Source organism: Phyllobates terribilis, unplaced genomic scaffold, assembly GCF_046119375.1.
Source record: "Phyllobates terribilis strain yellow unplaced genomic scaffold, ASM4611937v1 Scaffold_1__5_contigs__length_1240528914, whole genome shotgun sequence".
Classification (NCBI taxonomy): Eukaryota; Metazoa; Chordata; class Amphibia; order Anura; family Dendrobatidae; genus Phyllobates; species Phyllobates terribilis.
In genome coordinates this window covers 1,021,912,234-1,021,937,199 of record NW_027362761.1, presented here as the reverse complement: position 1 = coordinate 1,021,937,199, position 24,966 = coordinate 1,021,912,234, and positions in this window count along the sequence as shown.

Below are 24,966 nucleotides of genomic sequence, written 5' to 3'. Positions count from 1 at the left end.
AAAAATAATTTTTTGTCTGCATCTAGCTCTGAAAAAATATTTGGCCTTCTAGCAGTGTGTGGGACTTTCTCTATTAGTCCATCTATACTGACCTCCATCAGGCTGCAAATTAAAAATAATTTTTATCTGCATCTACCTCTGAAAAAATATTTGGCCTTCTAGCTGTGTGTGGGACTTGTTCTATTAGTCCATCTATACTGACCTCCATCAGGTTGCAAACTGAATATAATTTTTTTCTGCATCTTGCTCTGAAAAAATATTTGGCCTTCTAGCAGTGTGTGGGACTTTCTCTATTAGTCCATCTATACTGACCTCCATCAGGTTGCAAATTAAAAATAATTTATATCTGCATCTAGCTCTGAAAAAATATTTGGCCTTCTAGCAGTGTGTGAGACTTTCTCTATTAGTCCATCTATACTGACCTCCATCAGGTTGCAAATTAAAAATATTTTTTTATCTGCATCTTGCTCTGAAAAAATATTTGGCCTTCTAGCAATGTGTGTGACTTTCTCTATTAGTCCATCTGTACTGACCTCCATCAGGTTGCAAATTGAATATAATTTTTTTCTGCATCTAACCCAGCCAATAGTTTTGGCCTAATACCACAGTTTGGCCACTCAGCTCTGCTCGGTTCCCATCCATTGTTTTTTTGTGCAAACAACTCCAGAGTTGTGAATTAGTTAACCACCAAAATGAGTGGAAAAAGGCCTGCTGCTGGTGGAAAGGGGAATAGGCGTGTTGGGAAGGAGAAAAAAGGTTGTGTCCGTGGGGTAGGTGTTAAAGCAACAGTAACATCTGCAGAAGAAAGACCATCTTCCAGCCAAACTAAAATGTCTACTTCTTTTAGCGGACAATGTGATAAGATCCCTTTCTTACGGCCACGCCAATCGCTACAAATTCCAGATGAGGCACAAAAACAGCAGGTGCTTCAACAGATATCAAGTGCTCCTTTAAGTGGGCTCTCCTCCACATCAACTTCAACATCACAAATACTCCAGTCCTCAAAGGTGTCACCCCAATCACACTTGCTTCCTCACAGCTCCCAAATCTCCAGCTGCTCATCTGAGTATGAGGTAGAACAGATGGTTGAGTCTGCAGAGCTGTTTACTCATACTATAGCCTGGGAATCAGAGGTCGACTCCAGCGCTTCTGTGAATCCAGACGAGGAAATGATCTGCACTGATGCCCAGAATCTTTATGAGTCGGATCCAGGACCAGACGCAGAAGGTTCTGACGATAATGTAGACCCTCATTCCCAAACTGTAACTCCTGTTGGTGGAGATAATGAGGAAGACGAAGATGAGACTCAAATACCTGATTGGAGCGACAACTTTAGTTTTTTGTCAGGGCAGGAACAGGTTGGCTCTGAGGACGACGGGTGTGATAACGCACAGGGTGATGATGATGAGGTTGGAGATCCCACTTACTGTCAACCCACAGTCAGCCAAGAGATGAGGTCAGCAGAGGAGGTGGAGGAAGATGCTAGTGACGACGAGGTCAGGTTGCGCCTTCCTGGACAGAGACATAGTACTGGAAGCACGTCAACAACTGCATCCTCAAACACAACTCTGCCTCTCACCACAAGTCGTGGTGGCTCTTCAGGTCGCATGGGTGCTAAGCCTTGCATAGCCTGGGCATTTTTTCAGATCGATAAAGATGACCCAACTCGTGTTATCTGTAACATTTGTCAGCAAAAGCTAAGTAGAGGCCAAAAAATACATAGTTTGAGTACTTCATGCATGAACCGGCACATGGACATGAAGCATAAGTTGCAGTGGGAAGCTCAGTGTGCTACAATGCGGCCTAGCCGGCCGGGCCAACCACCGTCTGCCATATCTTGTGCATCCACGGCCTCTTCATCCTCTGTGACTGGGGGGACAGCAGTCACACCTGTTTTGGGGCGCAGACCTGCCACCTCTTTACCCGCAACAGCCAGCGTGATTGGCAGGTCATCATTTTCTTTGGAGGTGGTAACACCAGCTGGTGTTTAGCGCTGTCCGACATCGATAGCACCACCTTTGGATCAAGGCAACCTAACATGTCCGCCTGCATCTTCCTCACAGACCGGCAGTTTGCGGGGACACCCTTATCAACCCCGTCTAAGCACAATAGCCAGCCCTCGGTCCCTCAGATGTGGAAAAGTAAAAGACCATTTCCTCCTAGCCATGAGAAAGCTAAGAGGTTGAATTTCACCATCTGCAAGCTCTTGGCTACAGAAATGCTGCCTTTCCGCCTGGTGGACACAGAGGATTTTCGAGACCTTATGTCCGTCGCAGTGCCCCAGTACCAGATGCCCAGTCGGCACTACTTCTCAAAGAAAGGTGTGCCTGCGCTCCACCAGCATGTCGCACACAACATCACCGCTTCTTTGAGAAACTCTGTGTGTGACAGGGTGCATTTCACCACAGACACTTGGACGAGTAGGCATGGACAGGGGCGTTACATGTCGCTGACTGGGCACTGGGTAACTATGGTGACAGCAGGACAAGGGGCTGCTGTCCAAGTCTTGCCGTCCCCACGAGTTGTGCGTCAATCCTCTTTATGTCAAAGTTCCTCCACTGCTTCTGCCTCCTCAACCTCCTCTCGGTCTTCCACCTGCACCCAAAGCCTGTCTGGTCATGCCACAAGCTTTCTAACTGCGCAGAAGGGATCCTGCACACCTCCTTACTATGCTGGCAGTAGGGCTCAACGTCATCAGGCGGTTTTTACTTTGAAATGTCTGGGAAATGTGAGTCACACAGCTGAGGAGTTGTGGTCAGCTCTGGAGAACCAATTTCATGAATGGTTGTCTCCACTGGACCTGAAACCAGGGAAGGCCGTGTGCGACAATGCTGCAAACCTGGGTGCGGCCCTTCGCCGGGGCAATGTCACACACGTGCCTTGTATGGCTCACGTGTTGAACCTGGTTGTCCAGCAATTTTTAGCCCACTATCCCAGACTAGATGGCCTTCTGCAGAGGGCACGGTCGCTGTGTGCTCACTTCCGCCGTTCGCATCCCGCAGCTCAGCGACTTACATCTCTACAGAAGTCGTTGGGCCTGCCACTTCACCGGCTAAAATGCGATGTGCCTACCCGGTGGAATTCAACTCTGCACATGTTGCAGCGACTGTGGCAGCACCGACAAGCCCTGGTGCACTACGTTCTGACGTATAGCCTGGGCCAACGAGATCCAGAGGTGGGGCAAATCATGCTGGAGGAGTGGTCTCAGATCAGGGACCTATGCACCCTTCTGCACAGTTTTGAAATGGCGACGAAGATGTTTAGTGCTGACGATGCCATTATCAGCATGACTATTCCGGTGATTTACATGCTGGAGCACATGTTAAACAGAATTCGGAGTCAGGTGGTGGCACAAGAGGAGGTGGAGGAAGTAGAGGAGGAGGAGTTGTATGCGGAAGGGCTAACGTCTGCAAGGTCCAGACGGTCGGCAGCACCAAGGCGGCAGGCATGTGAGGGTGGGGGAGATGGTTTTACCAGGGCGCATGGTAGCAGCCAAACTAGTGAGGAATGTGCAGGAGCCCAGGAAGAAGTGGAGGACGAACTGATGGAAGACTCATCAGATGAGGGAGACCTTGATCACATTTCTGTTGTGCGAGGTTGGGGGGAGAGGACAGAGGAAGGAAGCATGATTGTTACCTCGCCGCCAACACAACAGGGACTTGGTGCTCCTGGATGCGCAACACACGAGTGCCTTCTTGCTGCACTACCTGCAACATGACCCTCGAATTGTGAGAATTAGAAATAATCCTGACTACTGGGTTGCCACACTGTTAGATCCCCGGTGCAAAAGTAAATTTGAAGAAATTATTCCTGCCATAGAAAGGGATGCACGCATGCAGGAGTATCAGCAGAGACTGTTGCAGAATCTTACATGTGCTTTTCCACAAAACACCAATGGTGCACGTAGTGAATCTCACAGTTCCAATTTGCCAACCGTGGGACCGTCAAGTGTTCAGCACTCAAACCGTAACAGAACCACAGTATCTGCTGGTAACATCAATTTTGCGAAATCATTTCACCACTTTTTTAGCCCATCCTTTGCAAGGCCACAGGAGACAAGAAGTCTGACACATAGTCAATGCCTAGAGACGATGGTACAGGAGTATCTCCAAGTAAACATTGAAGCCATGACTGTGTCACTGGACCCTTGCTCTTTTTGGGCTTCCAATCTGGATAAATGGCCGGAGCTAGCCACTTACGCCTTGGAGATCTTGTCATGCCCCGCAGCCAGCGTTCTGTCTGAACGTGTGTTCAGCGCTGCTGGTGGTGTGCTGACAGATAAGCGCACGTGGCTCTCCACTGATAATGTAGACAGACTCACGTTCATAAAGATGAACAAATCATGGATCCGAAATGACTTTTCTACCCCTGTGTCATCCTGGGGAGAGTAAAAGCTTGATGATTGGTTAAAATCACCCTACCAACCGTTTTAAGCTTTCAAATTACTAATCATGTTTATCTGTATCTTGGCTGGAAAATAATTTGGGCTTTGTAGCAGTGTGCAGCACTGATTCTATTAGGCCATCTATAATAAGCTCCACCAGATTTAAAATTACTAATCATGTTTATCTGTATCTTGACTGGAAAATAATTTGGGCTTTGTAGCAGTGTGCAGCACTGATCCTATTAGGCCATCTATACTAAGCTCCACCAGATTTAAAATTAATAATAATTTTTAGCTGCATCTAGCCCGGAAAATAATTTTGGGGCTCCGAGATGCGCAAGACACATAAGTGCCTTCTTGCTGCACTACCTGCAACATGACCCTCATATTGTCAGAATTCGAAGTAATCATGACTACTGGGTTGCCACACTCTTAGATCCTCCAAACTTTTCTATCAACCTTTTCATTTTAATAAAGACAAAAAAAATGGTCATTTTTGAAATTATAAGCATTAGCAGGTTATTAGAAACTGAAATCAAACAGTTTTCAACTCAAAACTTTATTCTAGGTGATGTTACATTTTCACATAGGACCCCTTGTTCGAAAGGAGCTTCTGAACTCTCTCGTCCATTGAATTTGTCAGGTTTTGGATGGTTTCTGCTTCAATTGTTTTGCATGAGGACAGAATACCCTCCCAGAGCTGTTGCTTAGATGTGAACTGCCTCCCGCCATCATAGACACTCCTTTTGATGATGCTCCAGAGGTTCTGAATGGGGTAGAGGTCAGGGGAGCATGGGGGTCACACCATAAGTTTGTCCCCTTTTATGCCCATATCAGCCAGAGATGCAGATGTTTTATGTGCAGCATGAGATGGTGCATTATCATGCAAAAAAATGATCTTGCTGTGAAATACTCGGTTCTTCTTCTTGAACCATGGCAGGAAGTGCTGTTTGAGAAAATCCACATACATTATGGAGTTCATCTTTAGCGCCTTCAGGGATCCTAAAGGGGCCGACAATCTCTCTCCCCTTGATTCCAGCCCAAAACATTACTCCACCTCCTCCTTGTTGGCGCTGTAGCCGTGTTTGCGTGGGGTGTCCATCAACCAGCCGTCCTCCACTCCATCCATCTGGACCATCGAGCGCTGCACGGCACTCATCCGTGAACAAAACAGTTTTGAAATCAGTCTTCATGTAATGTTTGGCCCACTGGAGCCGTTTCTGCTTGTGTGAAGTGGATAGAGGAGGTCGACAGGATGGCATATGCACAGCTGCAAACCTCTGAAGGACCCTGCATCTTGTTGTTCGGGGGACGTTGGAGGCACCAGCAGCTTCAAAAACTTGTCTGCTGCTATGACAAGACTTTTTTGCCGCTGCTCTTTTAACCTGATGTAATTGCCTGTAAGAAAGAGTCCTCAATTTGCCCTTATCAGCACGCACACGTGTGTACTGTGAATCAGCTACATACTTCTTGATTGCCAAGACACTTCATCCTGATCATCGCACAATGTTGATTGTAGTCATGCCTTGACCTAAACACTCCACAATTTGTTGCTTCTCAGCAGCCGACACATCCTTTTTCTTTCCCATTTTGGCAGAAAATGTAGGCTGCTTAATAATGTGAGACAGCCTTCTTAAGTAGTCTTGCCTTTCATTGGACACACCTGCCAAACTAATTAGCACAGGTGTCTGCAATTGCTTACAGTGATATAAAAAGCCCTGACACACATCACCATCAATGAGTTTAACTGACAAACAAACAAATTCTTCCCTTATCACTCCTAAACACTTTTTGCATAATAATTTGGAACACAGTGTACATGTGCTTTTCCACAAAACACCAGTGGTTCACATAGTGAATCTTACAGTTCTAACTTGCCAACCGTGGTCTGTATGGAGTTGTTCAATAAAGGGCCCAAAATTAAGATAACATAGATGGGAGACGTCTCTATGAATAGGAATTCCTAAGTATTTGATACCCTGTGAGGGCCAGGCAAAGGGAAAGTTGGACTGGATGGAATCCTATATGGATTTGGGGAGGGAGACATCGAGGGCCTCAGACTTCGCTGCATTGATTTTAAAATTTGACCATGTAACAAAGTGATCTATTTCAGCCATAACAGCATGGATGGATATATGTGATTGAGTGATATATACTAGGACATCATCAGCAAATAGAGAGCACTTGTACTCGGTGCCTCCCACCTCAATCCACCTAATATTGGGGTTATGGCGAATTGATGAGAGCAGGTGCTCCGTCACTAGGATGTATAAGAGAGGGGACAGAGGACATCCCTGCCTTGTCCCATTGGTGATTGTGAAAGGTGATGAAAATGTTCTGATGCACCCCCTGGGCCTTGGGACACCCGGAGCCGGACCCTTTTTGGTGGATGCTGGTGGTTGTAGTCTTCGTGGCGGCGACCCGGTTCCGTGGCTCAGGGTGGTTAAACCAGTGGCGGAACTATTTATGTGGATTTGATGTTTAAATATCCGACTACGCCACCCGTGGATTGCGGTCAGAGTGAACCGCCGCTGCAGGGCAGACCGCTGAGGCTGGTGTTGTGGGTGCAGCAGAGCGTAGCATAACTCCCCACGGGAGGAGTATAGCCTCAGGGCAGTGTATGCGGAGGATGGGGGTGATGGTGCAGGGCAGCAGCAGTAACGACACGGAGTCAGTGATGCAGTCCAGGGCCTTTACTCACAGTTCTTATTATCCAGACCACGTCTGCAGGTAACATAGTAACATAGTTTGTAAAGCCGAATAAAGACTTGCGTCCATCAAGTTCGACCTGTTAGTTCTGTAATTGCTAAAGTTGATCCAGAGGAGGGCAAAAACCCCAAATGATTTGGCCAATCTTCACCTGAGGAAAAAATTCCCTCCCGACTCTGAAACCAGCAGTCAGAATAAATCCCTGTATCAACCTACTATTTTATTTTATTTTTAAGTATATGCTGAAATCTGCCTGGTATCTAGAAATGCATCCAGTCCCCGCTTGAACTGGTGTAGTGAATCCGACATTACCGTCTCCTCACTCAGTGAATTCCATATTCTCACTGCTCTTACCGTAAAGAACCCCTTCCTATGCTGGTGCTGAAACCTTTTCTCTTCCAGTCTTAGTGAGTGCCCTCTTGTTACCGTAATATCCCTCCTTTTGAACAAATCCTGGGCAAGATCTCTATACTGTCCCCTAACATATTTGTACACATAGATTATGTCCCCCCTCAACCTTCTCTTTTCCAGGCTGAATAGTCCTAGTTTTGCCAACCTCTCTGGGTATTGCAGTCCCTCCATTCCCTTTATTAATTTTGTTGCCCTCCTTTGTACCTTTTCAAGCTCATTTATATCCTTTCTATATATTGGGGCCCATAACAGAGCACAGTATTCCAAGTGTGGTCTGACCAGTGCTTTGTACAGTGGAAGAACAATGTTGTCATCCTTTGCAGCTATACCTCTTCTGATACATCCCATTACCCTGTTTGCCCTTACAGCAGCGGCCTGACTTTGGGCACTCCAATTTAGTTTGCTATCAATCAAGATGCCCAAGTCCTTCTCCATCTCTGAATTCCCCAATGATTTCCCATTCAGTGAGTACTGGTGACTTCCATTTTTCCTTCCCATATGTATGACCTTACATTTCTCCTCGTTAAACCTCATTTGCCATTTAATGCTCCACCTACCCAGCTTATCCAAATCCCTCTGTAGGTCTGCACTGTCCTCTTTTGTATTAATTGTTTTACATAACTTTGTGTCATCTGCAAATATTGATATTTTACTATTTATCCCGTTGACTATGTCGTTAATAAAGATATTAAATAACATTGGGCCTAGTACAGACCCCTGTGGTACCCCACTAGTGACGCTTACCCAATCTGAGTATATTCCATTTATAATCACCCTCTGCCTTCTATCCTTTAGCCAGTTAGCTACCCACTTGCAGACATTTTCCCCCAGCCCCATCATTCTCATTTTGTATACCAACCTATTATGTGGCACGCTATCGAATGCTTTTGAGAAGTCGAGATACACGACATCCACTGGTTCCCCCTGATCTACTCGAGAGCTAACCTCCTCGTAGAAGTCAATCAGGTTTGTTTGGCAGGAGCGATTCCTCATGAATCCATGTTGGTTCGGGATTAAAAGATTATTAGCATCAAGATGCTCCGTAATTGCCTCTTTAATGAAGCTTTCAAAAATTTTGCCCACAACGGACGTCAGACTCACCGGCCGATAGTTTCCGGCGTCACTTTTCGCTCCCTTTTTGAATATTGGCACTACATTCGCCTGTCGCCAATCAAGTGGCACAGACCCAGTCTCAACAGAGTCCTTAAATATAAGATATAACGGTCTGTCTATCACATTACTTAGTTCCCTTAGTACCCGTGGGTGTATGCCATCAGGTCCTGGTGATTTGTTTATTTTAATGTTACTGAGGCGTTTCTGTACCCCAGCTTGGGTTAGATTAGTCATACTTAGTGGAGAATTAAGTTTGTCACTTCTCATTTCTCCTGTTATTTCGATTTCCTTTGTGAAAGTTGTCGAAAAAAAATTATTTAATAGATTAGCTTTATCCTCATCTTTCTCTATGATTTTGCCTTCCTCACTTTTTATCGGTCCAATATTATCCGATTTAATCCTTTTACTATTTATATACGTAAAGAACAGTTTGGGATTTGATCTACTTTCCCTAGCAATACGTCTCTCTGTTTCCTCCTTCGCTATTTTTATTTGTTTTTTACAGGTTCTCGTTTTTTCCTTGTAACACATTAGTGCTTCCTTACTGTTTTCCTGTTTTAATCTCTTGAATGCCTCTTTTTTGCTATTTAACGCCCCTTTTACGTTCTTGTTCAACCATATTGGTTTCCTCTTATTTCTGGCCCTTTTATTCCCATACGGTATATATCTCTCGCACTGAGTATTCAGAATTCTTTTGAAGGTTTCCCATTTACTATTTGTATTCCTTTGATTAAGAACTTTGTCCCAGTCAATAAGTTGAAGGCTTTCTTTCAGCTGATCAAACTTCGCCCTCCTAAAGTTTAATGTTTTTGTTGTTCCCTTATTGATAACCCTACTGAAGGGCATTTTGAAGTCGATAATATTATGGTCGCTATTACCTAGGTGCCCCCCTATCTGTACCTCAGTTATTCTATCAGGCCTATTAGTCAATATTAAGTCCAACACGGCCTTCCCTCTCGTTGGTTCCTGCACTAGTTGGGAGAGATAATTATCCTTAATATTTGTCAAGAACCTTTTTCCTTTCTGAGATCTACAGGTTTCTGTTTCCCAGTCAATATCCGGGTAGTTGAAATCCCCCATTACAATCACTTCAGTATGTTTTGCTACTTTGTCTATTTGTCCTAATAGCAGATTCTCATTCTCCTCTGTTATATTTGGTGGCTTATAGCAGACCCCCAGTAATATTTTATTATTATTTTTAGTTCCCTCTATCTCTACCCACATGGACTCGACCCCCTCTTCTCCCTCTCCTATATCTTCCCTTAGTCTGGGTTTTAGACATGACTTTACATATAAGCAGACTCCTCCGCCTTTCCCCTGTTTCCGGTCCCTTCTAAATAAACTATAATCTAATAAATTTACCGCCCAGTCGTAGCTATCGTCTAGCCAAGTCTCTGTTATACCTACGATGTCATACCTCTCCTCCGATATAAGCGCCTGCAGCTCATCCGCCTTATTGGTCAGGCTTCTTGCGTTGGCAGCATGCAAGATAAAACTTTGGGGTTATTTAGCATCCTATTCTTCTCTAACGATCTAACTGTATTATCCCCACCCCCCTCTCCACCCTCATTATATTCACTTCTCCCCTTCCCCCTTGCTTGCCTCACATCCCACCTATTTCCTTGGTTTCCCCCCCCGTCTCTAGTTTAAAAACTCCTCCAACCTGTTAGCCATCTTCTTCCCCAGCACCGCTGCACCCTCCCCATTGAGGTGCAGCCCGTCCCTACGGTAGAGCCTGTAGCCGACCGCGAAGTCGGCCCAGTTCTCCATGAACCCAAACCCTTCTGCCTTGCACCAACTCTTTAGCCACTTATTCACCTCCCTAACTTCCCGTTGGCGCTCCTGTGTAGCTCGCGGGATTGGTAGTATTTCTGAGAAAACTACCTTGGAGGTCCTTGCCCTAAGCTTCCTACCTAGGTCCCTGAAATCATTTTTAACGACCCTCCATCTACCACTCACTTTGTCATTGGTGCCGATGTGGACCATGACCGCTGGGTCTTCGCCAGCCCCACCCAGTAACCTGTCAACCCGATCCGCGATGTGCCGGACTCGAGCGCCAGGGAGGCAGCACACCGTTCGGCGATCCCGGTCTTTGTGACAGATTGCCCTGTCTGTCCCCCTAATAATAGAGTCACCCACTACCAGAACCTGTCTTGCCTGCCCTACACTTCCCCCCTCCCCCTCATTACTGGAGCATACACTCCCCCGGCGGTCAGAGGATCTGTCGTGCTCCAATAATGCCGGTTCTGAACCAGCCTTCCTATACTTCTTCCCTCTATCCCTCCTAACTGTTATCCAGCTCCCTGCCTGTTCAGCCTGCACTTCCCCTCTATGCTCCACCCCCAGTATTGACCCATTGAGTGTCTGCTCGGTGAGCAGCAAACTCCGTTCCATGTTGTCGATGCTCCTCAGTATCGCTATCTGAGCACTTAGATCCAGAATTTGGGCTTCCAAGTGCACGATATGCTCACATCTCTCGCAGCAGTATGGATCCTAGAGCGGTTGCTCACGGAATGCATACATTGCGCAAGATGTACACTGCACGGCTGCGGCCAACATGGACGTCATTCTAAATATGGGGATACAGTCAGTATATATATACAAGTACAAAACACAATTATTTATATATAGGTGTATGGACGGGGATCAATTAGGGATGTGCAAGTGTATCAATTAGATATCGGCGGGGGATCAGTTAAGTATCAAGTATGGACGGGGGAATCAGATAAGTAGGTCAGGTGGATTAATTAAGTAAAAAGTAAAGTAAAGAAAGAATGAAATACAGTCAGCAATTCAGTCCTAAGTCCTCCCTTCCAAACTCCCTGAATCCAAAGTCACTGAAAAACAAGTCACACACTTACTTTCGTTCGCACTTACGCTCCAGACACACGCAGCTCGTTCACACGCGCAAACTAAGAGATTTAAAGAGTTTTTTTTTTTTTTTCTTCCTTTTCCAGCAATGTACCCTTCACCTCAATGCACTTCCAAAGGTTAACGGCTGCCCACGTCGTACTGTGCTCACCAGGTGAGGGGCTCAGACAACTCCCAGATAACTTTGGAGCGCTTCACAGGACCCCCTTTGTGTGTCCTTTGTCTGGCCTCTCTTACCAACCCTTCTGTCCGGCTGCCTCGGGCCTCCTCTTGGTAAACTTGGCGCCAGTTTCCCTGACCCTATGTGGTGCCTTCCTAGTGGGTGTAGCGAGGGGCTGCGCCACATAAAATGTCACAGCCTCCGGTTTCTAGCTGAGGGTCGTTTCCTGCCTCCACTAGTTTCGGGGACCGGTCTCCCCCTTTGGCCTGACCCCTCCACGCAGGTGGATTCGGGCGTGCGGTGGCGACTCGCCCATCCGCACCCCTGGGATCCCTTCATTCCTCGTTCCTGGAGCCTTCTCCGCTCCTCTTCCTTCCTTCTCCCTCTTCCAGGCCTTGGCCCCTGTTAGTAGGCCCGCCTCCGGAGCAGAGCTCATGCAGAGCCCCTGCTCCCTGCCACTTCTGCTCAGACTTCTCTGCACTGAACTAAGATGGTGCCCACCTTTTATACTCCCTTCTCAATGCACCCAGGAACTGCTTCCTCCCTGCTCCTGCACTACAGGTTTCCCCCTCCTCAGTGTTCCCTCCCCCCACTCCAGCCAGGGACTGTCGTGCCCATCTCAGAGGCATATTGGTCGCCCTGCCCCACGGCAATGTGGTGTAATGCATGCAGGTGTCGGGTCCTGATCCACACTCCATCCTTACCTGAGAGTGAGATATCACACCTCTGGGTGAGGTGCAATACCTCTGTAGCAACCGAGCCCTCAGGGTGCTACAGTTCCATTTATCTTCAGCCTAGGTGAAGCATTGTGATACAGGGCCGTGATTTTGGCTATAAAAGGGTCCCCTAGACCCCTACCCCAAGCTTTTTAAGAGAATCATATATGGCATGCCAGGAGACTCTATGGAATGCTTTCTCAGCATCCAACGAGAGTATCTAATTACAAATTTTTAACTGCATCTAGCCCAGGAAATACTTTGTGCCTAGTAGCAGTGTCTGCTAGTCAGCGGATTATCCCGGCTGTTAAGCAAGCTACACCACCTGTAGTTTGGACACTTAATTTTTTCAAAGGAAATGCTTCGGGACCACGGGATACTCAGTGAAGAGCATCAGGAGGCACCCCAAGGCATAGGGGCTGGGACTGGTGGTAGGATGCCTTGCGGTGGACAGCCGAGCTCGATCCTTATAAAAGCTTTTTAACTGCAGCAGCTTTAGTGGACGCTACTGGAGCTGGAATTACGCGGCTGCTGGCATGAGACTTGCCCTCCAATAGATCCTTGTAAATGGATTTAAAGTGTATTCATTCAAATTAGAGAGACAATTTAAATTAAAAAGCTTAGAGCTGCCTCCACCACAGGGGGGCTCGCTCGACCCACCAGCAGACAGGCACCAGTATTGGGAGAGGGGGGCTGGCCGTCAGGGTTCACCGCGGCTCTGGCACAAACCCGGCGACACGGAGGTGGCACGGGCAGGAGCGGACTGAACGTGTCGGCTTCTCACTTTTTGGATTTTAGAAGGGCATGACATGCCTATATCTGTGTCTCCCCCTCCTTTTACTCCTCCACCTCTTTTCTTTTCGCATGACTATTTGTACTTGTCAATTTTCCATGTGTTAGTTGTGTCTCCTGAGCAGTTTGTCAGCTTTTGGACACCTTTGAAGGTGTTTTCTATGTGTTTCTATGTGTTTTTGTTTGCCTGCCATTGGTTTTAACGGTGTTCGAAGGTGTTCGACGAACAGTTCGACGAACAGTTCGGCGAACACACGGGTGTTCGACGAACCGAACCGAACTCGAACACTACGGGGGTGGCTCAACACTACTTCCCACTGCAACTTATGCTTCATGTCCATGTGCCGGTTCATGCATGAAGTACTCAAACTATGTATTTTTTGGTCTCTACTTAGATTTTGTTGACAAATGTTACAGATAACACGAGTTGGGTCATCTTTATCGATCTGAAAAAATGCCCAGGCTCTGCAAGGCTTAGCATCCATGCGACCTGAAGAGCCACCACGACTTGTAGTCAGAGGCAGAGTTGTGTTTGAGGATGCAGTTGTTGACGTGCTTCCAGTACTACGTCTCTGTCCAGGAAGGCGCAACCTGACCTCGTCGTCACTAGCATCCTCCTCCACCTCCTCTGCTGACCTCATCTCTTGGCTGACTGTGGGTTGACAGTAAGTGGGATCTCCAACCTCATCATCATCACCCTGTGCGTTATCACACCCGTTGTCCTCAGAGCCAACCTGTTCCTGCCCTGACAAAAAACTAAAGTTGTCGCTCCAATCAGGTATTTGAGTCTCATCATCGTCTTCCTCATTATCTCCACCAACAGGAGTTACAGTTTGGGAATGAGGGTCTACAATATGGTCAGAACCTTCTGCGTCAGGTCCTGGATCCAACTCATAAAGATTCTGGGCGTCAGTGCAGATCATTTCCCCGTCTGGATTCACAGAAGCACTGGAGCCGACCTCTGATTCCCAGGCTATAGTATGAGTAAACAGCTCTGCAGACTCAACCATCTGTTCTACCTCATACTCAGACGGGCAGATGAGGATTTGGGAGCTGTGAGGAAGCAAGTGCGATTGGGGTGACACCTCTGAGGACAGGAGTATTTGTGATGTTGAAGTTGATGTGGAGGAGAGGCCACTTAAAGGAGCACTTGATATCCGTTGAAGCACCTGCTGTTTTTGTGCCTCATCTGGAATTTGTAGCGATTGGCGTGGCCATAAGAAAGGGATCTTATCACATTGTCCGCTAAAAGAAGTAGACATTTTAGTTTTGCTGGAAGATGGTCTTTCTTCTGCAGATGTTACTGTTGCTTTAACACCTACTCCACGGACACAACCTTTTTTCCCCTTCCCAACACGCCTATTCCCCTTTCCACCAGCAGCAGGCCTTTTTCCACTCATTTTGGTGGTTAACTAATTCACAACTCTGGAGTTGTTTGCACAAAAAAACAATGGATGGGAACCGAGCAGAGCTGAGTGGCCAAACTGTGGTATTAGGCCAAAACTATTGGCTGGGTTAGATGCAGAAAAAAATTATATTCAATTTGCAACCTGATGGAGGTCAGTACAGATGGACTAATAGAGAAAGTCCCACACATTGCTAGAAGGCCAAATATTTTTTCAGAGCAAGATGCAGATAAAAAAATATTTTTAATTTGCAACCTGATGGAGGTCAGTATAGATGGACTAATAGAGAAAGTCTCACACACTGCTAGAAGGCCAAATATTTTTTCAGAGCTAGATGCAGATATAAATTATTTTTAATTTGCAACCTGATGGAGGTCAGTATAGATGGACTAATAGAGAAAGTCCCACACACTGCTAGAAGGCCAAATATTTTTTCAGAGCAAGATGCAGAAAAAAATTATATTCAGTTTGCAACCTGATGGAGGTCAGTATAGATGGACTAATAGAACAAGTCCCACACACAGCTAGAAGGCGAAATATTTTTTCAGAGGTAGATGCAGAAAAAAATTATATTCAGTTTGCAACCTGATGGAGGTCAGTATAGATGGACTAATAGAACAAGTCCCACACACTGCTTAAAGGCCAAATATTTTTTCAGAGCTAGATGCAGAAAAAAATTATATTCAGTTTGCAACCTGAAGGAGGTCAGTATAGATGGACTAATAGAACAAGTTCCACACACTGCTAGAAGGCCAAATATTTTTTCAGAGCTAGATGCAGAAAAATATTATATTCAATTTGCAACCTGATGGAGGTCAGTATAGATGGACTAATAGAACAAATCCCACACACAGCTAGAAGCCCAAATATTTTTTCAGAGGTAGGTGCAGAAAAAAATTATATTCAGCTTGCAACTTGATGGAGGTCAGTATAGAAGGACTAATAGAACAAGTCCCACACACTGCTAGAAGGCCAAATATTTTTTCAGAGCTAGATGCAGAAAAATATTATATTCAATTTGCAACCTGATGTAGGTCAGTATAGATGGACTAATAGAACAAGTCCCACACACTGCTAGATGCCCAAATATTTTTTCAAAGGTAGATGCAGAAAAAAATTATATTCAGTTTGCAACCTGGTGGAGGTCAGTATAGATGGACTATTAGAGCAAGTCCCACACACTGCTAGAAGGCCAAATATTTTTTCAGAGCTAGATGTAGAAAAAAATTATGTTCAGTTGCAACCTGATGGAGGTCAGTATAGATGGACTAATAGAACAAGTCCCACACACTGCTAGAAGGCCAAATATTTTTCAGAGCTAGATGCAGAAAAATATTATATTCAATTTGCAACCTAATGGAGGTCAGTATAGATGGACTAATAGAACAAGTCCCACACACTGCTAGAAGCCCAAATATTTTTTCAGAGGTAGATGCAGAAAAAAATTATATTCAGTTTGCAACCTGATGGAGGTCAGTATAGATGGACTAATAGAACAAGTCCCACATACTGCTAGAAGGACAAATATTTTTTCAGAGCTAGATGTAGAAAAAAATTATCTTCAGTTTGCAACCTGATGGAGGTCAGTATAGATGGACTAATAGAACAAGTCCCACACACTGCTAGAAGGCCAAATATTTTTTCAGAGCTAGATGCAGAAAAATATTATATTCAATTTGCAACCTAATGGAGGTCAGTATAGATGGACTAATTGAACAAGTCCCACACACAGCTAGAAGCCCAAATATTTTTTCAGAGGTAGATGCAGAAAAAAATTATATTGAGTTTGCAACCTGATGGAGGTCAGTATAGATGGACTAATAGAACAAGTCCCACACACTGCTAGAAGTCCAAATATTTTTTCAGAGCTAGATGCAGAAAAAAATTATATTGAGTTTGCAACCTGATGGAGGTCAGTATAGATGGACTAATAGAACAAGTCCCACACACTGCTAGAAGTCCAAATATTTTTTCAGAGCTAGATGCAGAAAAAAATTATATTCAATTTGCAACGTGATGGAGGTCAGTATAGATGGACTAATAGAACAAGTCCCACACACAGCTAGAAGCCCAAATATTTTTTCAGAGGTAGATGCAGAAAAAAAATATATTCAGTTTGCAACCTGATGGAGGTCAGTATAGATGGACTAATAGAACAAGTCCCACACACAGCTAGAAGGCCAAATATTTTTTCAGAGCTAGATGCAGAGAAAAATTATATTCAATTTGCAACCTTATGGAGGTCAGTATAGATGGACTAATAGAATGATGCTATGCCCAAAAGGTTTTACTTCACTAGGTGCAGTAAAAAAATTGGTATTCTATACACAGGTGGTGTAGCTTGCAACACATATAGGCTACTCCACTGACTAACACACTCTGCAATAGGCCAAAAAGGATTAGCTTTGCTAGATACAGCCAAATGCTGTGAAAAAATCTTGCACAGCACTGGCACAGACCTGCCTGGCAAAAACTGATAGGAACTGATGTAACTTAGTCCTGAAAAGGACTGCAATTACAATTAGTCTTTACTAGAGATGAGCGTTGTTCTACTCGAACTGTTCGCCAATCTCAAATTCGAGCTGTTTTGGGCGGTGTTCGAACCGTTCGGCGAACACGAACAATTTGAGAAAAATTCGGCTGTTCGAGGTTATGTTCGATAACTATTCGTGCACCAAAATCATAACTGGATTTTTTCTCAGTAATGATGAAAATTAATGTTAATACGCAGTTTGAGTGTACAGCGGGGTGGGGGGAGGGGCAGGGGATGGATCTCTGCAGGAACAATGAAGATCTCCATTTTTTTTTCTCTTTCCTGCATCAGCAGTGGGGAGGTGCAATCTGTCAGCCTATCAGCAGCGCACACACGGAGCGAAGTGCTTTTTTTCACACAAGCAAGGGCATGTGTCATTGGCAGTGTATGTCACATGTCCTTGCCCTATAAGACCAAGCCATTTTCCCCGTCGCCACCATTTTCTCACTGCTGCAGCTGCGTGTTAGACGGCACCGCTGTTGCTGTGTGCGCTATACCTTGTTAATTTCAAGCCAATATTCGCACAAATCTACAGATAGCTTGGGAGTAGGGAATAGTTGTGATTGCAGTCCTTTTAAGGACTAGGTTACAGCATTTCCTACGACTTTTATCAGGCAGGTCTGTGCTCTTAAATAGATAGATTGTGGGAGTAAAGACTAATTGTAATTGGAGTCCTTTTCAGGACTAGGTTACATCAGTTCCTATCAGTTTTTGCCAGGCAGGTCTGTGCCAGTGCTGTGCAAGTTTTTTCACAGCATTTGGCTGAATCTAGCAAAGCTAATCCTTTTTGGCCTATTGCAGAGTGTGTTAGTCAGTGGAGTAGCCTATCTGTGTTGCAAGATATACCACCTGTGTATAGAATACCAATTTTTTTACTGCACCTAGTGAAGTAAAATCTTTTGGGCATAGCATCATTCTATTAGTCCATCTATACTCACCTCCATCAGGTTGCAAATTGAATATAATTTTTTTCTGCATCTAGCTCTGAAAAAATATTGGGCTTCTAGCTGTGTGTGGGACTTGCTCTATTAATCCATCTATACAGACCTCCATCAGGTTGCAAACTGAATATATTTTTTTCTGCATCTACCTCTGAAAAAATATTTGGCCTTCTAGCTGTGTGTGGGACTTGTTCTATTAGTCCATCTATACTGACCTCCATAAGGTTGCAAACTGAATATAATTTTTTTCTGCATCTACCTCTGAAAAAATATTTGGCCTTCTAGCTGTGTGTGGGACTTGTTCTATTAGTCCATCTATACTGACCTCCATAAGGTTGCAAACTGAATATAATTTTTTTCTGCATCTACCTCTGAAAAAATATTTGGCCTTCTAGCTGTGTGTGGGACTTGTTCTATTAGTCCATCTATACTGACCTAAAAAAGGTTGCAAACTGAATATAATTTTTTTCTGCATCTACCTCTGAAAAAATATTTGGCCTTCTTGCTGTGTGTGGGACTTGTTCTATTAGTCCATCTATACTGACCTCCATCAGGTTGCAAATTGAATATAATTTTTTTCTGCATCTAGCTCTGAAAAAATATTGGGCTTTTAGCTGTGTGTGGGACTTGTTGTACTAGTCCATCTATACTGACCTCCATCAGGTTGCAAACTGCATATATTTTTTTCTTCATCTACCTCTGAAAAAATATTGGGCTTCTAGCTGTGTTTGGGACTTGTTCTATTAATCCATCTATACAGACCTCCATCAGGTTGCAAACTGAATATATTTTTTTCTGCATCTACCTCTGAAAAAATATTGGGCTTCTAGCTGTGTGTGGGACTTGTTCTATTAATCCATCTATACAGACCTCCATCAGGTTGCAAACTGAATATATTTTTTTCTGCATCTACCTCTGAAAAAATATTGGGCTTCTAGCTGTGTGTGGGAATGTTGTATTAGTCCATCTATACTGACCTCCATAAGGTTGCAAACTGCATATATTTTTTTCTTCATCTACCTCTGAAAAAATATTGGGCTTCTAGCTGTGTTTGGGACTTGTTCTATTAATCCATCTATACAGACCTCCATCAGGTTGCAAACTGAATATTTTTTTTTCTGCATCTACCTCTGAAAAAATATTGGGCTTCTAGCTGTGTGTGGGACTTGTTCTATTAATCCATCTATACAGATCTCCATCAGGTTGCAAACTGAATATATTTTTTTCTGCATCTACCTCTGAAAAAATATTGGGCTTCTAGCTGTGTGTGGGACTTGTTGTATTAATCCATCTATACTGACCTCCATAAGGTTGCAAACTGAATATAATTTTTTTCTGCATCTACCTCTGACAAGATATTTGGCCTTCTAGCTGTGTGTGGGACTTGTTCTATTAGTCCATCTATACTGACCTCCATAAGGTTGCAAACTGAATATAATTTTTTTCTACATCTACCTCTGAAAAAATATTTGGCCTTCTAGCTGTGTGTGGGACTTGTTCTTTTAGTTCATCTATACTGACCTCCATAAGGTTGCAAACTGAATATAATTTTTTTCTGCATCTACCTCTGAAAAAATATTTGGCCTTCTAGCTGTGTGTGGGACTTGTTCTATTAGTCCATCTATACTGACCTCCATAAGGTTGCAAACTGAATATAATTATTTTCTGCATCTACCTCTGAAAAAATATTTGGCCTTCTAGCTGTGTGTGGGACTTGTTCTATTAGTCCATCTATACTGACCTCCATAAGGTTGCAAACTGAATATAATTTTTTTCTGCATCTACCTCTGAAAAAATATTTGGCCTTCTAGCTGTGTGTGCGACTTGTTCTATTAGTCCATATATACTGACCTCCATAAGGTTGCAAACTGAATATATTTTTTTCTGCATCTACCTCTGAAAAAATATTTGGCCTTCTAGCTGTGTGTGGGACTTGTTCTATTAGTCCATCTATACTGAACTCCATCAGGTTGCAAATTGAATATAATTTTTTTCTGCATCTAGCTCTGAAAAAATATTGGGCTTCTAGCTGTGTGTGGGACTTGTTGTACTAGTCCATCTATACTGACCTCCATCAGGTTGCAAACTGCATATATTTTTTTCTTCATCTACCTCTGAAAAAATATTGGGCTTCTAGCTTTGTTTGGGACTTGTTCTATTAATCCATCTATACAGACCTCCATCAGGTTGCAAACTGAATATATTTTTTTCTGCATCTACCTCTGAAAAAATATTGGGCTTCTAGCTGTGTGTGGGACTTGTTATATTAATCCATCTATACAGACCTCCATCAGGTTGCAAACTGCATATATTTTTTTCTTCATCTACCTCTGAAAAAATATTGGGCTTCTAGCTGTGTTTGGGACTTGTTCTATTAATCCATCTATACAGACCTCCATCAGGTTGCAAACTGAATATTTTTTTTTCTGCATCTACCTCTGAAAAAATATTGGGCTTCTAGCTGTGTGTGGGACTTGTTCTATTAATCCATCTATACAGATCTCCATCAGGTTGCAAACTGAATATATTTTTTTCTGCATCTACCTCTGAAAAAATATTGGGCTTCTAGCTGTGTGTGGGACTTGTTGTATTAATCCATCTATACTGACCTCCATAAGGTTGCAAACTGAATATAATTTTTTTCTGCATCTACCTCTGACAAAATATTTGGCCTTCTAGCTGTGTGTGGGACTTGTTCTATTAGTCCATCTATACTGACCTCCATAAGGTTGCAAACTGAATATAATTTTTTTCTACATCTACCTCTGAAAAAATATTTGGCCTTCTAGCTGTGTGTGGGACTTGTTCTTTTAGTTCATCTATACTGACCTCCATAAGGTTGCAAACTGAATATAATTTTTTTCTGCATCTACCTCTGAAAAAATATTTGGCCTTCTAGCTGTGTGTGGGACTTGTTCTATTAGTCCATCTATACTGACCTCCATAAGGTTGCAAACTGAATATAATTATTTTCTGCATCTACCTCTGAAAAAATATTTGGCCTTCTAGCTGTGTGTGGGACTTGTTCTATTAGTCCATCTATACTGACCTCCATAAGGTTGCAAACTGAATATAATTTTTTTCTGCATCTACCTCTGAAAAAATATTTGGCCTTCTAGCTGTGTGTGCGACTTGTTCTATTAGTCCATATATACTGACCTCCATAAGGTTGCAAACTGAATATAATTTTTTTCTGCATCTACCTCTGAAAAAATATTTGGCCTTCTAGCTGTGTGTGGGACTTGTTCTATTAGTCCATCTATACTGAACTCCATCAGGTTGCAAATTGAATATAATTTTTTTCTGCATCTAGCTCTGAAAAAATATTGGGCTTCTAGCTGTGTGTGGGACTTGTTGTACTAGTCCATCTATACTGACCTCCATCAGGTTGCAAACTGCATATATTTTTTTCTTCATCTACCTCTGAAAAAATATTGGGCTTCTAGCTTTGTTTGGGACTTGTTCTATTAATCCATCTATACAGACCTCCATCAGGTTGCAAACTGAATATATTTTTTTCTGCATCTACCTCTGAAAAAATATTGGGCTTCTAGCTGTGTGTGGGACTTGTTATATTAATCCATCTATACAGACCTCCATCAGGTTGCAAACTGAATATATTTTTTTCTGCATCTACCTCTGAAAAAATATTGGGCTTCTAGCTGTATGTGGGACTTGTTGTATTAGTCCATCTATACTGACCTCCATAAGGTTGCAAACTGCATATATTTTTTTCTTCATCTACCTCTGAAAAAATATTGGGCTTCTAGCTGTGTTTGGGACTTGTTCTATTAATCCATCTATACAGACCTCCATCAGGTTGCAAACTGAATATTTTTTTTTCTGCATCTACCTCTGAAAAAATATTGGGCTTCTAGCTGTGTGTGGGACTTGTTCTATTAATCCATCTATACAGACCTCCATCAGGTTGCAAAGTGAATATATTTTTTTCTGCATCTACCTCTGAAAAAATATTGGGCTTCTAGCTGTGTGTGGGACTTGTTGTATTAGTCCATCTATACAGACCTCCATCAGGTTGCAAATTGAATATAATTTTTTTCTGCATCTAACCCAGCCAATAGTTTTGGCCTAATACCACAGTTTGGCCACTCAGCTCTGCTCGGTTCCCATCCATTGTTTTTTTGTGCAAACAACTCCAGAGTTGTGAATTAGTTAACCACCAAAATGAGTGGAAAAAGGCCTGCTGCTGGTGGAAAGGTGAATAGGCGTGTTGGGAAGGGGAAAAAAGGTTGTGTCCGTGGGGTAGGTGTTAAAGCAACAGTAACATCTGCAGAAGAAAGACCATCTTCCACCAAAACTAAAATGTCTACTTCTTTTAGCGGACAATGTGATAAGATCCCTTTCTTACGGCCACGCCAATCGCTACAAATTCCAGATGAGGCACAAAAACAGCAGGTGCTTCAACGGATATCAAGTGCTCCTTTAAGTGGGCTCTCCTCCACATCAACTTCAACATCACAAATACTCCAGTCCTCAAAGGTGTCACCCCAATCGCACTTGCTTCCTCACAGCTCCCAAATCTCCAGCTGCCCGTCTGAGTATGAGGTAGAACAGATGGTTGAGTCTGCAGAGCTGTTTACTCATACTATAGCCTGGGAATCAGAGGTCGACTCCAGCGCTTCTGTGAATCCAGACGAGGAAATGATCTGCACTGATGCCCAGAATCTTTATGAGTCGGATCCAGGACCAGACGCAGAAGGTTCTGACCATAATGTAGACCCTCATTCCCAAACTGTAACTCCTGTTGGTGGAGACAATGAGGAAGACGATGATAAGACTCAAATACCTGATTGGAGCGACAACTTTAGTTTTTTGTCAGGGCAGGAACAGGTTGGCTCTGAGGACGACGGGTGTGATAACGCACAGGGTGATGATGATGAGGTTGGAGATCCCACTTACTGTCAACCCACAGTCAGCCAAGAGATGAGGTCAGCAGAGGAGGTGGAGGAAGATGCTAGTGACGACGAGGTCAGGTTGCGCCTTCCTGGAGAGAGACGTAGTACTGGAAGCACGTCAACAACTGCATCCGCAAACACAACTCTGCCTCTCACCACAAGTCGTGGTGGCTTTTCAGGTCGCATGGGTGCTAAGCCTTGCATAGCCTGGGCATTTTTTCAGATCGATAAAGATGACCCAACTCGTGTTATCTGTAACATTTGTCAGCAAAAGCTAAGTAGAGGCCAAAAAATAAATAGTTTGAGTACTTCATGCATGAACCGGCACATGGACATGAAGCATAAGTTGCAGTGGGAAGCTCAGTGTGCTACAATGCGGCCTAGCCGGCCGGGCCAACCACCGTCTGCCATATCTTGTACATCCGCGGCCTCTTCATCCTCTGTGACTGGGGGGACAGCAGTCACACCTGTTTTGGGGCGCAGACCTGCCACCTCTTTACCCGCAACAGCCAGCGTGATTGGCAGGTCATCATTTTCTTTGGAGGTGGTAACACCAGCTGGTGTTGAGCGCTGTCCGACATCGATAGCACCACCTTTGGATCAAGGCAACCTAACATGTCCGCCTGCATCTTCCTCACAGACCGACAGTTTGCCGGGGACACCCTTATCAACCCCGTCTAAGCACAATAGCCAGCCCTCGGTCCCTCAGATGTGGACAAGTAAAAGACCATTTCCTCCTAGCCATGAGAAAGCTAAGAGGTTGAATTTCACCATCTGCAAGCTCTTGGCTACAGAAATGCTGCCTTTCCGCCTGGTGGACACAGAGGATTTTCGAGACCTTATGTCCGTCGCAGTGCCCCAGTACCAGATGCCCAGTCGGCACTACTTCTCAAAGAAAGGTGTGCCTGCGCTCCACCAGCATGTCGCACACAACATCACCGCTTCTTTGAGAAACTCTGTGTGTGACAGGGTGCATTTCACCACAGACACTTGGACGAGTAGGCATGGACAGGGGCGTTACATGTCGCTGACTGGGCACTGGGTAACTATGGTGACAGCAGGACAAGGGGCTGCTGTCCAAGTCTTGCCGTCCCCACGAGTTGTGCGTCAATCCTCTTTATGTCAAAGTTCCTCCACTGCTTCTGCCTCCTCAACCTCCTCTCGGTCTTCCACCTGCACCCAAAGCCTGTCTGGTCATGCCACAGGCTTTCTAACTGCGCAGAAGGGATCCTGCACACCTCCTTACTATGCTGGCAGTAGGGCTCAACGTCATCAGGCGGTTTTTACATTGAAATGTCTGGGAAATGTGAGTCACACAGCTGAGGAGTTGTGGTCAGCTCTGGAGAACCAATTTCATGAATGGTTGTCTCCACTGGACCTGAAACCAGGGAAGGCCGTGTGCGACAATGCAGCAAACCTGGGTGTGGCCCTTCGCCGGGGCAATGTCACACACGTGCCTTGTATGGCTCACGTGTTGAACCTGGTTGTCCAGCAATTTTTAGCCCACTATCCCAGACTAGATGGCCTTCTGCAGAGGGCACGGTCGCTGTGTGCTCACTTCCGCCGTTCGCATCCCGCAGCTCAGCGACTTACATCTCTACAGAAGTCGTTGGGCCTGCCACTTCACCGGCTAAAATGCGATGTGTCTACCCGGTGGAATTCCACTCTGCACATGTTGCAGCGACTGTGGCAGCACCGACAAGCCCTGGTGCAATACGTTCTGACGTATAGCCTGGGCCAACGAGATTCAGAGGTGGGGCAAATCACGCTGGAGGAGTGGTCTCAGATCAGGGACCTATGCACCCTTCTGCACAGTTTTGAAATGGCGACGAAGATGTTTAGTGCTGACGATGCCATTATCAGCATGACTATTCCGGTGATTTACATGCTGGAGCACATGTTAAACAGAATTCGGAGTCAGGTGGTGGCACAAGAGGAGGTGGAGGAAGTAGAGGAGGAGGAGTTGTATGCGGAAGGGCTAACATCTGCAAGGTCCAGACGGTCGGCAGCACCA